Genomic DNA, 15475 nt, shown 5'->3' with positions numbered 1-15475 from the left:
CATTAACAGGTGATCTTTCGACGTCCTCGCTATTTAAACCGTTCTCTATTTAAGCTCTCGGTCGCTAACGAAGAAATGATGTTCCAAGTTCTCCAGCGAACTTTCCATGTCTAAACTCGATTACGGTAGGAGTGTGTCTTGAAGTTTCTCGATGCAGTGGCCAAAATAAACGAAGTTAAGTAGCTGAAGTTATCGAAGGTTTACTTTCAACAATGTGTATATAAAATTCTCGGGAGCGCATCGAAATCATCGCAAGAGTTCAGTCCGGCCGTTGAGGGAAATGTGCAGTCGTCATAAAACATTGAGATGCATTTTTCATGTAGGATGTTATAAAAACTGTTTCGTCTGAAGGAAAGTTAGGAGCGCGCCGACCAAAGGAACAATAAAAGTAGAACAAGTCCTCGAGCCCAGTATAATGTGACCACAGTATAATTCAAACACAATGGCTGTAGGATTTCGCGTCTGTTCTTGTGTATTTGAAGGAGGGCACCTGAGACAACAGCGGGTTTGTTTTATTTTCGTTGAAAATGTTTTTCATTATTCGATGCGATATGTTAAATCCTGCGTTCTCCCCACACACTTTGAGCTGAGCGCCAATTTTCCCAAAGATAAACAAAATGTAAGAATAAACATCCCTAATACAGGTACCTACGTCTGACGTTGCGTCATCCCCTTTGATATAAATCCCCGCATGTTAAATCTGACCCGAAATGAGAAATAAGTAGCAAACAATAAACAACAAATATTGGGGTCCTTTTCCACCGATAATGCGACCCCTCGTTCTCGCATCACTGCACTCTTTGAACTAACGTAATCGAGGATGGCACTAACGCTACCAACTAAGCGCGCTTAAATAGTTTTTACGCAGTGTTGCTCCCGAACAAACACAATGCGATTCGAAACATAACGTTCATGTGACCGAACTTATGTCAAATTTTTTCAGGTGGCCATTGTACGTGACGTCGCCATTAAGCACGGACGTCACAATTATTATTTTAATCACAATGGTCGAATTATTCACGCTAACCTTATTAGGGTTGAGCCTCTCCGATTCCACTTTATCGATAATCGCTATGAGAAAGTGAACTTTATGAATTAGTCAAAGCGCAGCTTTCATCATAAACAAGGAGGCCTCCTGAAATAAAAACTTTTACCACCGATTATTACCATCGAGTTACTCGCATGCATATTTTACAAGGAATTGTCTGTCGACGCCGACGCCGGAGTTAATCGTCGCGTATAAATTACCGGGAATAGAAATGTTCACGGTTTGTGGTAATTACTTATTTATATTGCCTCTATATTCCGAAATTAAGGATGTAGGTATTTAACATGGTGAGAATGGCGACATGTTTTCATTGTTTGGCGGATCATTAGAAGACCATTAGCACGCCTAAATCCTTTTAACACGGTTGCATTTTTAATAGAGCGAAATAGGACGATAAAACTATGCATGAGTTCGAACGACGATACCTTAAATATTCATAAACCGGAGGCAATGGTAGAAATAAAATTTTAAAGTGCATTTTATATACGTCGGGAAGTTTATGGCATGTGTGAGTTTTCTTTTTAAATAAATATGGCCACTGACACTTTGGTAAACTAACTAAAAAATGTGACCTGAAATGAAATTCATTTTGTGCAATAACATGCAGATCTAAATAGAAAAGTTTCGGTATCCATTAGGTGCTGGTTAATTGGCAGTTTATTTAATCTCGCGTTTATATTGAATTTCAGTCAGTTCGATGGTGTTATTAGCAAAGTTTATCCATAAATTGTTTGTTTAATCTCTTCTGTCAACACCGTACCCTATTATAGGTACAGTACACCGTACGTACTTTATTTATATCTCATGGCGTTATTGAAAGCGGAGTAAAATATGTTGTTAAAGTTATTGCTCGGTAAAGTTGACTTTCACCTCTTGTTTCACTACAAAAGAGATTCATGCTCGGAAAAGTTTTCTATTACTTCAATGGTTGTTTTTATCGGAGGTTGTAAAAACGCCGAAATCATTCTAAAACTTTTCTGGAGTGCGATTTTTACAAGTGCACCGTTCAAATCAAAACTCCAACAATAAAACAATCTCGATGTGACCGACTAGAGTAAAATTCATATTTGTTGACGAGAACAAAACTTATTTAATGTGTATATTATGTGGTATGTGTTACAGAAGTTCGAGAATGTCTCGTATTGGGAATAGAGTAGTTTTACACGTTCAGACATGTAAAGTTTATGGGCGATTTTCTAATGAAAGTTTAACTAAAATAAAGGATTGCATTAAAGTATCAACGAGGAGCGTTGGACAAATATTGAAAAAATGAAAAGATTCATCGTTAGCCAACACTGGAATTTCTCTTCTAAAATCGCTTGAAAAATGTAGAAAAAGCATTGCACTAATTTGGAGAAGTGTGCATTGAATGACTTCAGAAATGCGATACTGGTAAATAATTTTCATCTTATTGAAGGATGTCGAGTAACGACGGCACAATTAAATGAAAAAATAGAATCTTAAAAAAGAAATTAGGATCTTAAGAAATATTCTAATGGAATTGCGACAAATGCGATTTCTAAGATAAAATTATATATTTAAAAGAAATTAACTCGTATAGAAACGAAGGAAGACAGATGACATTTTTGGACGAAACATAGATCTTCACCCTTAGCACACAACATTGAGGTGTTGGACTGACAATTTTTTAAAAAACCTTTTTTACTAATGTTTAAACACCGTTGACGTTGTTTTGGCATAATGGGAGGCCATGATTTATTTTTCTAACGTTGGACATACTGTTTGATTTCCGTCACTAAGTGCTTGACATGCCAACCTGTCAAAACGAACATAACATGTTGCTGAATTTCCCGCGATCTCTGAGTATTCATCTATTACAAACTAGTAAAACTGACAACGATGCACTAGACATTGACGCTATTTATAACCTCAAACTCAAAAAAACATAACCTAATTCAATAGACAGCTTTACTACCAAATTAAATGCAAAATTTCCATGGCCTCCCATTATGCTAAAACAAATACATTTTAAATCAATATCCATACAGGATGATGTCAGTTTTTTGCCAAATTAATTTTCAAGTCTGGTAGATTCGGTAATTACCATGACGACATGAACACTGAAAGCTAACTATCCAAGATGTTAAAAAATATTTTCCAATTTACCCTCAAGCAGTGTTTTTGTTACTGATAACTAAAACAATATACTTACTCGTAGTTCTCATACCAGATACGCAGCAAAAAGTTGACTTTACAATATATTCAGAAATGATAAAAAACAATGTTAAATACGAATTTGATGCTTTATTGAAAAACATGGCAACGTAGTGTTGAGATTACCACCATGTCACTCCGATTTTAACCCTCTTGAGAAGGTTTGATCAAACGTTAAAGGACATGTGACTAAATATAACGTCAGCTTTAAACTAGTTATGGCCAAAACTTCAACAGAAACAGAATTTACAAATGAAAGATATTTCGTTCTGAAGATAACTATTTAAGGAATGAATCCTAGTTGGGTGAGAGTTAGGATACTCGAAGTGATTATAAGCGTTAGTGATGAAGACAATTAAAGTGATTCTGATTTTAATTAGAATCACATATGAAATTGTAAATTTGGTTATGATTTTTTGTTGTGACCTTTTCCTAAGTATTCCGACGCGCCTGTTTTAACCGACACTGACAACTTATTTTTATGACGCTAAATATTTTTCGTTTTCGCCAACATACTGAATTTTACTCTAACAAACTAAACCAAAAAAAATCAAAAACGAAAATGTCAATACATAATTGTTATCGAAGAAGACGAGGAAAAGAAATACTTTTTCTGAATCTACAAGAGTTGTTACTGTCATGTTTTTTGTATACCTATTTTATAACACAAAAACAAAATTCTGTGTAAATAATCCAAAGTGTCTATAAAAGAACGTAGGTAGGTATTATCAAGAGTCTTGTGGAACTCGAATATATTTGATTTTTGCAGCTCTATAGCATGTTGTGGTACCATATAGAAAAACAGAGGTTATGTAAGTCCATTAACGACAGGTTTTTAATAAAGACTGTTTTAAGATGAAAAATAACTAGAATATAGAAAAACTTAAAAAAATCACCAGCAAAGCAACTAATGGTAAGATGTCGAACTCACCACTAACGCTAAAATGTAATAATAATTTGACTTTGACTGTTGACATCTGATTTGACGGCTTTAACGGCTCAACATAGTTCGACACGATAAAATTATAGAGCTTCAAAATTCCACGGGACTCTTGATATACGTTCTTTTATACACTTTGAATCGGGTTTTCATTTAAATTTTTCCGGCGTTGAAGAGTCGATTGTGAACGTACCACGGATTAGAGGTCATGGACCAGCTGCTTAATTAAATCTAACCTCACTTTTTTCCTCGTTTGTGTTTTTACCATATATTCAATACTAGTATTAAATACATATATGGTTTTTACTCTGCTGACGGACGAGTGGTGCGTTCACAATCGACAATGCCAACTTTCAGGATAAATTTAAATGAACACCCCATATAAGTCAGCCTTTGCGTAACATTTTTAAGATATTGCTTTTGCATTTTCCTTTTAAAATATATTCGCTAGGTAAATAATAATTGTGTACCGCAAGATTAACAAGAAGAACAAATACAAGCGTGCCCACACTATGAAGCCTCATTTTCACCTAAAATGTAAAATAACATCGTCTAAAGTTTTAAGATAAACACAAACAGAACGAAATTTATCGTCTCTCGGGGCCGGAATTTGTTTTAAATTTTAGCATCACTCACGGATCGGTTGTCTTCTTAGCGAATTCGTTACAAACTTAAATAGTTATTTATTGTATAAGTGTCTTATCAAGCATATAAAACACGAAAGAAAAAGGTAAACACGAGAGCGGTAGCTCGAGCTATTTACGCTTTTCTTGAATGTTTTAAGCTAATAAAACTGGGACAAAAATGACAATCACATAAGTTAAAATTTACAAATTTGCATCGTTTAATTACGGCTTTATCGCAAATAGGTTAACTTTGGTATGACATATTATATAGACACTGACAAATATATTGACAATTCAATGGTCTGATTTACATAGATTACATTTTAAGTGTCCCAGTTTTATTTGTTCACCGACCGTACACACAAAGAATCACGTTTTTCCTTTATTTTTTGGAAAATTTTTATTTGACATTTTCAAATGACGTTTGTCATTTTACGATGAATTAATTTATACCGGGAAGTCATGGAACAGTTGCTATTTATTTCCGATTGTTTTGTGGACCCCATTTGCAATTTGCAATCATTCATTTTTGAAAAATAGAAAGTATTGGCAAGAATCAGAATATTTCAGCGGAAATACTTGAAGAAACTGAAAAAGCGACTTCAGAGTCATTACCGAGAAAATCGAAGAAAGCCTACGAAATTTGCAGACTTTATTAATTGGAATGAAATGAAACAAAAAAAAGACCGATAATATTTTCTTTTTTAGAAGGAAACAACACCAATGTTTTGTCTGTTAATGTGAATATTAATGTAAATCTTAAGTAGATCTAAATAAATTTATTCTGACTTTAGCGCTATAGTATCTTATTACTTATCTTATAAGACACTAGTTTTTTATAATATAAGACATTAGTGTTTTATTAATCCCATAAGACGTCTCAAAATAGTAGAATTATGACCTCATAATGTATCGGTTGTGGATAATAGCTATTAATATAACGAGAATATTATGGGATTTATAATATGCGAGGACGTTGCCAGGTGACGAGGCGATTAGCCGAGTCACCTGCACAACGTCCGAGCGTTGTTTAAATCCCATAATATTCTCGTTATATTTCAAGCTTTATCGTATCATTGTATCTAACGTATTATGAGCGCGTAACTAATGTATTATTATGAGTAACTAACGTATTATAAGTAACTAAGAAAACTGAGTTATTCGAATATTATGGACTTCATAATTACCAATAAATGTGTAACATAAAGTGATCATAATCGTTAATGATGCGATAAATAATATTTAAATCTGACTCGGATTAACTTGGGAAATGTTCACGCTCTGTTGCATTATAACGACTACCGGGACATTTTTTTAACATTGAACATAGCCCATACTTATTCCCTATGTTCAGTTTTAAAAAACACAGGTCAATGCATGTATGTAATCACGTAACCAAGGTAACGAAAATAAGTACTTGACAGTTTAACAAAATGGTCAAGTTGTTTGAAGAAGAAATACACATAATGCAGTTATTATATACCAATCAGAGCATTAGAAATGTGCGTGGCATTTCCAATGCAACACATGATAGACCAATTCCATCAATCGGTACAATTTTTAACATTATTTCAAAATCTCTGGTGTTCGGTATAGTTGGTTGCTTAGCAACTCACAATGCATTGATCTGTGTTTCTTAAAATTGAACATAGGGAATAAGTATGGACTATGTTCAGAGTTAAAAAAATGTCCCGGTATGTACATATTACCCTAAGTGACCGAACAACGCCCTTCAAATAAACATTGGCTACGTCGCTGCACATGCAAAACATTACAAGGTCGTGTTCGCGAACTCGTTATCCTCGCGACCGGAACCGGTCTCCTTTCCGATAAGGATCGGACTTCATCCATAAGCACCCCGACTGACCATCACCGCCTCTGTGGAGGCGTCAATCCTCTGTCCACGTCCTGAGACGGTGACGGTCAGGCGAGCTGCTCGTAGATGAAATCCGACCCTAACGCGTCCAGGACAAGAGACAGGAAGTAGCTCCCTACCAATCAAATTTGTAGTTTTTAGTCCTAAACTTCCTACTTCGTTAGTCTCGTTACTCCGAAACATGGGATTCTGGAGGAAGCGATCTCGAGGTGAAGTGGTTGTGCTGCAGATTGCAGGCAAGTTTATTTTTTATGTCGAGGATGCGTCTCCGCATTCAGACGAGCCCGGCTATAGAAAATGAAATATCGCTATTGGTTTTCCGGGACCACATGCGCCCTTCCAGACACACAAACGGTTAATTGGTGGAGTTTGCTAAGGAGTCCCGATAACGAGACGCAAATTGCGCCGTGTCCATAGATACCTCCGAGTCCATAATCAATGCTCGTGCACTGCATCGAATTTTGAACGCCATTAACACAGTGTAGAGGGAATTACATTAGATGATAAATATGTGCGACAGTTCCCCCTGCCATTATTCAGGCCGCATTTCTATTGAAATGAGCAAATCAATCGATCATAACGGGCCCAACCGTTGAACAGATGTTCCGTAAACATCTCCTGTTGGTTGAATGTCATCCACTCTCCGGGCCGATTATGTGAAAAGCAACTTTCTGAACTTGTTGAACCTTTTGTCGGCTTATAAAACGTTAATAGGTCACCACTTAACGATGATTCTACGTTATTAGCAACTGCGATAAAATAGACACTTATCGATCTCGTTTTTGACTTCTTCAACTCGCTGGTGGTGAGATCGTACCCATAAATAATCCCCGAACTAGGAAAATAACTACTGTTTGCGTTCGCCGTTATCACCGGATCGTCATCCGTTTATTTTGTAATAATTCATGAGCCGTTAATTATAAATCACATTAAATAAGCTGATTTACGGCGGGTAAAAATAAATCCTAATAATAATGCAAAGTTTACCATGCTGGGGGAAGAAAAGCAAAAATAAATTTGTAATGATCACGGCAACAGTAGGTTCATAATTTGAGACCCTTGCTCTGGAAGTTCTAATTTTCATCAAATATTCAATTCGGTCTCGATACGAGTTTACGAAAAATGTTCCATAACAAGAAAACATCTAGACGAGCGGAGATTTTAAATTTTATTAATTAATTTTTGTTTCGTCGAAAAATAATTAACGTGTTTTATATTGACGATCCGATAATTAATTAATTAATTTCCGTTGAGAACAACGGGTTCAAAGTCTGTTTTTATCTGCAGAGCAAAAACAAATACGTATGTAATAAAGTTGTTTGTTTTATTTTTTATAAAACGAAATGATTCAGATCTCTGTGATTGTATTGAAAATTAATTAATTATTGTATTAAACCATATTTAAAGCAACAAAAAACAGTTTTTTTGCAGAAATCGCATTTTTTTGGTTATAGGTAATAATTTTTACAGCTTCAAAGATTTTCATTTTAATCAAATACCTAATGGTGCGCTATATTCCAGGACATTTGAACTGCATTACCTGAAATTTAATTTTTGTCTTTGTCGTCCATTTATTAGCTTATCGTTGAGTATTGTCCGTTTAATATACACGACTTCCTCTTTGTATAAATGTATTCATGTTTGTACAATTGTCATGCACCTGTTTTATTATTCCGAGCAGTGCATATAGATATTATCTACATGTTGTTCAGGTATTTCAGCTTTCATTAAGAGCAATTATTTGATTAAAGTTGTTAAATTAAACACAAACTGTTAAAAAGTAACTGAAAGCGTTTCGAAACACGAGTAACAGTAGTTATTTGTGTGTCAAGGACAAAAAGTGCATTTTTTTCTGGCCGAGGCGCAGCCGAGGCTAACAGGCGAGAACAAAAGGCACTTTTTGGCAGAGGGCACATTAAATTTTTTAGGCGACCGCAGGAACTACAAAGCAAAAAACATTGGAAAAAAATACAAATTTATTTTGTTTTTTTATACTTAGTAGATATTTATTATCAGCTTGCCAACAAAACTAGAAATTTACTATTTACAATACAATTTCTTATTTAGATAATTTATTGTGACAGGACAATAATCAGTTTTGTCATTTTCGTTGCTAACTTACTAAACAGACCAACAGATGGCGCCACGGTCAGCGTCCGAAAAACACTTACTTTTCGTCCGCTTGTGACTACGTAAAATTACCGTGTTCATTAAGGGGTGCCAAAGAAAACTTTTTATTTAATTTTTTACTCATCTTCACCTTCTGAAGCGCTCGACGAAGCTGAAAATTTAGATATTCATTATTAAACCGATTGGTGCGTTAATTAAGATTTTTTTCCTCACTTACTAAAATATTTTTTGCAGATTTATTCTGGTGGTTTCCAAGTGCAGATCGCTACTCCATATTGAAAACGGTGAGTTATTTTATTTTATTAAATACGTAAATGCTTGTTGCAACGTTCGGCTAATTAGCGGAATTTATTGGCATAATATGCGATGATTTCTATTTTGGTACAAGACCACAACAGTAATTAAAATTCCATTGAAATAAATTTTTCATAAAATGTTTCCCCACATGATAGGTAATAATTATCCACCAGGGGATGGAATATTAATGAGTAAAATTCGACCGGTTGTGTTTTCATTTTTATTTATATTTTATCAGCTCTGGTAGGTTTGATTGATTTATGTTCACCAGCAATTACGATTTCTCCATTGTGTATCATCCGAACCGGAAGCCGGAAGCAACTTTACCATGCAGAAATTACGTTTAATCGAAATCTAACTGCACAATTGGGTCATCTTCGCTCACCGTTCGCCTACATTTTCGGTTCCGTTTATTTTGCGATAAATTGTAAATTTCTCAGTTTTCGCACCCGTGATTACGCAAAATTAACGCAATTTTCTAGCTTGAATCGTTGATAATTTATCACTCCGATGATTCCAGCCACCGATTAAACTTACTTCTCGAGACCCCTCCATTAATAATCAATAAAAGCAATAACGAATATAACTGTTGTCCTTAATTATTGATAGAGTTTGTCCGTAAAAGTGAAATTACAGTAAAAACTGTAATAGAAGAGTTTATTGGTGCGAGTCATGCAAGGGTATAAGGCGATAGCTTCACAGAAATCTACGATAACAGCATGAAGAATGGTAAATGTTATAAATGGATTGTTTGTTCTTCGACAACAAATTGGTAAATCGTCGGTGAATTATTATTGATGGCGAAGATGCTGTTGCAAATATGACGATTGAAAATCGGTCCAATTTGTTAAAATGCGGGTGCGTCTCGTGTGCCGAGATATAAATTGTTTTAGTTCGAAACTTTAATAAACCACGGGACCGAGATATCTCTTGAGAGTAATTCCTCGATGTTGTGTCTCTTTTCGAGACCAGCTGCGACCTGAGAGATAATGGATATTTAAAACACCAATTTAGTTTTAATTCGTTTAGTTTGATTGATTCCCTGGAAATCACAAGTTAAACCTGTTAGGGTTTGAAACAGAGGACTCCGGTCCTCTTGAGATCTCTCGCTGGAGGCACCTTTCTGTCGTGCCTCTCTGCGGAAAGCCGTCATACTTTGGTCTCGATATCTCACATGAATTTTTTACTGACGCGTTGTCTTTCGTCATTTGAAAAGTGTTCCTCATAACATGTCGACCGATTTGCATAAATAATTATGTTTGCAATAGTTCGTCACTGTTGGCTGATCTAAATTTAAAATCAATAGCGTATCGGCTAATCCCGCCGCTTTTGTTACTCGAATTCGGTCACTTCCTAAATTGTATTTTCATTACTTTATCGTTTTGTTTTTGTTTTTCAAGTGCAATCACTTAACCCCTCAATTGTAAAAATGTTTTGTACATGTAATAAATATATTATTAAATAGTGTGTGACACAACACAATATTTTACTTAGCAGTAAAACGATTTGAACAAAACAGTCTGTGTTGCATTTCAGTCACCGTTTTAGCAAATTCGGCAAGTCGAATTTTTTCACGCTTAGTAGGTCAAAGGCGCGTTTTTGGAAGTCAACAATTACATTAGTGCTTTTATGGATTTACATCCCCCGTGCAATTCGGTTAGGGGACTAATTCCCGCAACGAAGCCACCTGTGCGCATACTTTGTTTGCTTTTTTGTATCATACAGATTTGAAAATGAAATAATCTTGTTCCTTTTGTTGCACAACAACTGAAAAATAAACATTTAGCTGCTTGTTATGCGGTTTGTAAGAACGCATTAATATTAAAACGCAAATATGGTGGATGCGCCGGGTTACGATGCATTAAACCAGCAATTTTGTTTTTGTTTCTCTGTTGTTGTTTTTTTTATTGGGGGCGAATTAATCGCGGGGAAACACACCGAAATTTATCCTAAACATGCGGCGTAATCGATATTTTCTTCAAATAACCACCAGGCGCACTTCGTAATATATTTCCAAGCGAGTGGAAAGCCTGCCACATGAGAATAATATTTTTCTCGATATTTTATTTTCGCATTGAAGGTTATGAAATCAATTTGCACACAACAAATTTTATATTGACTATCGATACATGCAGAGGAGCGACTTACGAGCAAGGGGAATCGACTAATAGCAGGTGGTGGTGCCACGTGTCCCCGTACAGGTGTGGATGAGACGTTATATTAATGTTCTTTTCCTTAGAGTCGCCAAATTAAATCGGGGCGATCCGTCGAATGAACTGGCGAATTTCTAACGGTTCCCATAAAGGAAAACTGCGAGAAGGATCACCTTATCTAAAGCACACACTTAGCTAACTCAATTTTAGGATAAATATTGTCCGTAATTGGATCCGAACTAATCAGATTTATATAATGATTCATTTAGGTGGAGGTAATTCATTTCACGTCTAATGTTTATGACGGAATTGTACGACTCTTGCAAAACGACGACCGGCACCATCACTGTAATTGAACTTTTTTCATTCCTGCGATAATATAATTCGTCGAAATTGCCGGAAATAAATATCTCGGCTCATAAAAGGGATTTAAAAAAATCGTAATTTAAACTTAGGTTAAGCTGTTATTTCCGAAGGGGATTAAACGAAATGATCTAACGATGTTATTTGTGGAACCGTAAGACACTTATCTGGTCTTATTTTGTTTCACTTTATGACCCGGATAGGTGAAGCTTTGCTTTTTATGCGCTCATGTAAATTTTTGAATCGTTAAATTTCACCACAAATTTCCGCGAAAACGTTTTTTTAATTAATTTTATGCACGCACCGGAAAAGTGTTTTTGCAGACCTTAAAGGAAAAAATTAATTGTAGAATTTGAAAAATTCATGCGCAATTTGCATAAATTAAAACGTCCAAGTGTTTTGCCAAATAGTTCAAGCTTGAATGTTCTAAACGATTAATCAAGCAAATTGGTAACACATTAATTCCGCTACGAAGAACCGGACCAGATTTATATGTATTTATATTTCTTTTTGACACTCTTTATCGTGTGAAATTTATCAGATAAATCGGACTTAAAAGGACTCCTTGTAAATTTAGTTTAAAAGTATTTATAACAAAATTTGAACAGGGAAACAGTTTTGCTCATTATAAATTTAAAATTTATTGATTGCGATAGCATCAGCTCGAGGCATTAAAAATGCAACAGCTGTAAAAAAGTCCCATTTCTGTGATTTGAAAAGCACGAGTGGTGTTTCATCTTTTTTTTGTTTTTTTTTTTTCAATTTATCGCGAGTATTTTATAAAATTTTATCTAGGCCCGTGGGATAAATGACACTTATCCCATCCATTTTGCGTGAGATAAGAACTTCGTTACCGCACGCATTTACGTTACCACACGCATTTTCATTACCGCACGCTTTTTTACAATAACAACTAGTTAATCAAAATTTACATTTAGTAAACATTTAACTACAAGAACAATTGATATAACTATGCATTTTTTATAAATATTAATTACTATATGTATATATACTCCCGATGAAGACAGTTGTTTTTATACAGTGGTCGATTCTCACTTCGATAAAAAAAGAATTTTTGTAAAAAAAAATGTTCTGGGCGGTCGTAGATAAAATATTGTACAATGCACGTGTGATTAACAAATTTGTGCCATTACACAACTCGGCTTCGCCTCGTTGTGCAAATTTCGCACGTGTTTGTTAATAACGCTCTTATCCCACTTGCAAAGTGTGTTTTCTTTTTGTTGGAAGCACTCTTTGGAAATGAATAAGTGAGGCACTGGTTTCCTTTATATATTTTAATGGAAGGTATGGATGAGGTGAAAATCTGAGGGGTGCGGGAGGGGTAGGGGGATAAGTGAATATAAGCCGAAGCGCCGTGCAAATACAGTAAAAGGAAGGGATTATTGGACACATGTGTAAAAGCCGTAAAAATTTAGGTAAAAGCAAGAATTGGAGATAAAGTGCTATTAAAGGATACAGGATGAAGGCGGGCATGGGTGCGGTAATCTGCACCGCCATCGATTTCGTTTTTGTAATACATTTTTCACATAATATCAGCCGACCGACCTGTATCGGGGTGACACCCATGGGTAATTTTTTTTTCCGGGATCGATATGGATGTGGTCATAAATGCATAATACATTTATCCCTAACACGATAACGACACTAGCGATATAAATCTATTACGCCGTTGATATCTGTTCGTGGTGTGGGTAATGACCAGAGCTTTAACCTCCCGATGTGGCGATAAAAGTTGTCATTTTAATTAAAATAATGTGTTTATGTTCATGTAATTCGCGTAACTTGTGCACGCAAAGTTCTGAGCTGAAACGGAGAGATGACGTCTCATTCCCATTTCGGGCTAAATCCTTCTTCATATTTATGTTTGAAATTTACCGTTAGCACTATTTGCATATATCGGTGTTATGCGCTTTAACTCGAAAGAATAGCGAAGTTTTGCCATAACTCGCGGCTTCAGTTCTCCAAGTTTATGAATTATTTCGCAGACGATTGAGAGTTGGGGATTTTTTGTTTGTGACTTTAAAGCCATTTTGTAAAAAAAACCGGAGACAGACGTTTGTAATCCGATGATATTACGGTTTGTTATCTCTGGTGGAGTAACACGGCCGTCAGGAATAATCCTGGAAGGTGGAAGATACAAGATTAGAGAGCAAAGAATAAAACTGATGAGTAAAATAAATCGAAACCGTCGATCCTTTAATCTCGACACATCCTGGCTATACTTCTTGCTAGATATTGAAAGAGCCCGACATAGATTCGGAACGCTACTCTAGAAAATTGCAACTCAGGCAAAGCTGTTGTAATGAAGCGCAGACTAAAACGGATGCAACCAGCCACTTTCAGCGCTGCCATAAGGAGTCTCATACAACCAAACGCCAAAGGAAATACACATTGAATTACGTACCCTCCGGCAAAATTTATCGACGAAAATTCCTGTTCTCAAAAACTGAAAACCGCTCGCTATTTCAGCTCCATCAACTTGTGAATGTCTTCTTATCGAGTGTGTTCCACTTCTTTCTTTTCTTTCTCGGTGGCCAATTTAAAATTCCCCTAAACCGTTTGACAAATATCTGGATTTTTCATCACGAAACTATCATTAAGTCGACTAAGACCAGATGCAATCACGAAACCGTGAAAAGAATGTTTTGTCGAATTATAAGAAGCGAAAATCACAACCTGCACCCCGTAAGATCTGTTCCCTGGAAGTTGCTTGATGTGGTATTTCTCCGTATTAGATTTATGGTCCATTTTGTCTTATAAAAGAAGCAATAAATGCTTCCGAGTTTGATGACAGCTTAGTTTTTATTGTTCCGTCGCCCTCAGTACATCACTTCTTTATGTTTCATCCAAGTAAACTAATATTAATGCCGTCGAGATTGAGTTGCTTCTCCAACCGTCTCACCAGCTTTTTAAGTCGGTGTGTATGGTGCTGCTTATCTCCACAGCCGGTATTGTTGGTTGTCTATATTTTACAGGTTTATCTTGCCGAATTAGGTTGCACCGTTTTCATTTCGCCGGATTCATGTGATAAACAAAGTTTATCAGGCTTAAGATTACGGAACTGTTCGAAAGTTTTATTGGAAGAGTGAAGTCGGCATGCATAATGTTGGTGACAGTTTAAATGTACTACTGCAAACTGTTTTCAAAGTAAATATACCAATTTCATGCTCCATTTTTCTTGATGGCGATCTTATCGTCCACTAGAAACAATGAAACATAAATCAAAATGCTTGGCTGCGAATCGTGAACTCTCTCTTTACAAACGTTTTGCAGAGGTGGCGTTGAAGAGTCGATTGTGAACAACGCAAAAAGTGAGGTTAGATTTAAACAGGTGATCCGTAATCCGTGGTGCGTTCACAATCGATTCTTTAACACCCGATATTGTCATTGATTTGCAGGGAAAGGAAAATAGTGTTTAAAAAAAACGACAAGATTTTGTAAAATTATTTACAGTTTTCCAGTTCAGGTTCTAAACATCTAGGTCTACAGATCCATTAACATGTTTCAGTCGTGAAGATTTTCTACCAGAAATTATATAAAGACGGTTAGAACAGAATAATAATAATAATAGTATTAATAACAATTACGGTCATTTTTTTGAAGGTTTGTTTTCTGAATTAGATATGAAGGCATTTTATTTCCTCTTTGACATATCGATCTTCAAACAAAAATACAGGCCACACACTTTACTGCGGATAATAGGGGCTTTTTGCACGATCCACATTTATAGCAATTTTTTATCCTATCGGTGATGTATGTTTTTCCATTTTATTGGATTATTTAATGAATTTTATATAAGACGCAATTTATGGATTTGATCTGTCTCATAAAATATTAGAAGTATTT

General features: G+C 35.6%; 1 protein-coding gene across 1 annotated transcript in view; it reads left to right on the top strand.

Annotated features, from left to right (window-relative positions):
- The window catches only part of Con (Connectin), a 258429-nt gene that overhangs the window by 55380 nt on the left and 187574 nt on the right, over positions 1-15475 (top strand). The window contains exon 2 of the mRNA XM_069052089.1: positions 9030-9079. The gene's annotated coding sequence lies outside the window, so the exon portion shown is untranslated. The remainder of the gene's footprint in view (positions 1-9029; positions 9080-15475) is intronic.

This window comes from Tenebrio molitor, chromosome 6 (assembly GCF_963966145.1).
Source record: "Tenebrio molitor chromosome 6, icTenMoli1.1, whole genome shotgun sequence".
NCBI classification, from domain to species: Eukaryota; Metazoa; Arthropoda; class Insecta; order Coleoptera; family Tenebrionidae; genus Tenebrio; species Tenebrio molitor.
Note: the sequence above shows the minus strand (reverse complement) of the source record. Positions and strands in the feature narration are given on the sequence as shown.